The following is a 1,300-nucleotide window of genomic DNA, read 5'->3' as shown; positions in this document are numbered from 1 at the left end:
AAAAAGGACCTGGGGGTATCTTCAGCATAACTCTGGAATATAGTGTCTGAGATATCATGATGAATGCTGGGAACATTTGTGCAAGAAAAAATACAATTATTTTCGTGTTATTCAAGAATGGTATGAGTTCTTGGGCTTCTGGTATTTTTATTTTTTATGTGGTACTAGGATTAGAATTAAAGGCCTCATGAACTATTGGATTGTTTGCTTGTGGCACTCTACTACTTGACTCTCATATTTATTTTTTTGAGAAAGATATTTTATTCGTAAGTTTTTTATTGTGAAAATACTGTACATGGGGTTACAATTACATGAGCAAGGTAATGAGTACATCTCTTATCAAGTATTGTTGCCTCATCCTTTGTTTATCCTGTACCATCCCTGCCCTCCCACCTCGATGACTACAATCCCAATCCCCTCTAATCCCCCACCTGCCAAAGTTGTAAAGTTTGTTTTTGACATAGCATCTTGTACATCTTATTGTTGCAATGGGTCCACCTGTATTCCTTGTTAAACAATTTGATTTTTCCCCTCCTCTCCACAAATTTTGTCAACATCAAATACAGTGAAAACGTGTGATGACCCTCATATTTATCTCTCCTTTATGTTGTTTGTTTTGTAGGAAGAACCTCACAGATTACCCAAACAGTCTCAAATTGTACACCTTAAAGTCTCCACCACTGAGTTGCTAGAATTACAGTTGTGTGCTACTAGCAGCTAGACCTTTTAGGAAATACTAATTTGTTTTTTAAGCAGTAACTCTCAAATATACCTGTTAATTAGAAACTATAGAAGTATCACACATAAACATACATATTATAAAGTTATTTAAATGATTTTAATATCACTAGCTGGGACTTAATCAATGGACCAGTACTGCAAATTACTATATTACATGACTTCAGCTTTTTGTTAACAGTTATATTTTATATAAAACATAACAGGCAATCAGACTAAATTGTATTTTTTCAGAATGCTATAATTTTAAGCAGGTCAGTAGTTTCTGTATCTTTATTCATTAACATATTTCCCCACTTCATATTTTATGTGTTATTTAGTAAAGCAACATTTTATCAACTTCTATTTTATATCTCATTCACTGGTCATTGAAATGTTTCTTTACACAAATACTTGTGCATTAAAATTAAATGTCATCCACTCGGGTGGATTTACAAATACTCCCTCCAGGATGAAATTATTATATTGTAGTGTAATAAAACACCTGAGGTAGGCATCATTATATACAAAGTTATGGATTTATAGGCTCACAATTCTAGAGATACAATGTCCAAACTACAAA

The sequence above is a fragment of the Dipodomys spectabilis genome, unplaced genomic scaffold (genome assembly GCF_019054845.1).
Source record: "Dipodomys spectabilis isolate Male_0828 unplaced genomic scaffold, ASM1905484v1 ptg000420l, whole genome shotgun sequence".
NCBI lineage: Eukaryota > Metazoa > Chordata > Mammalia > Rodentia > Heteromyidae > Dipodomys > Dipodomys spectabilis.
Note: the sequence above shows the minus strand (reverse complement) of the source record.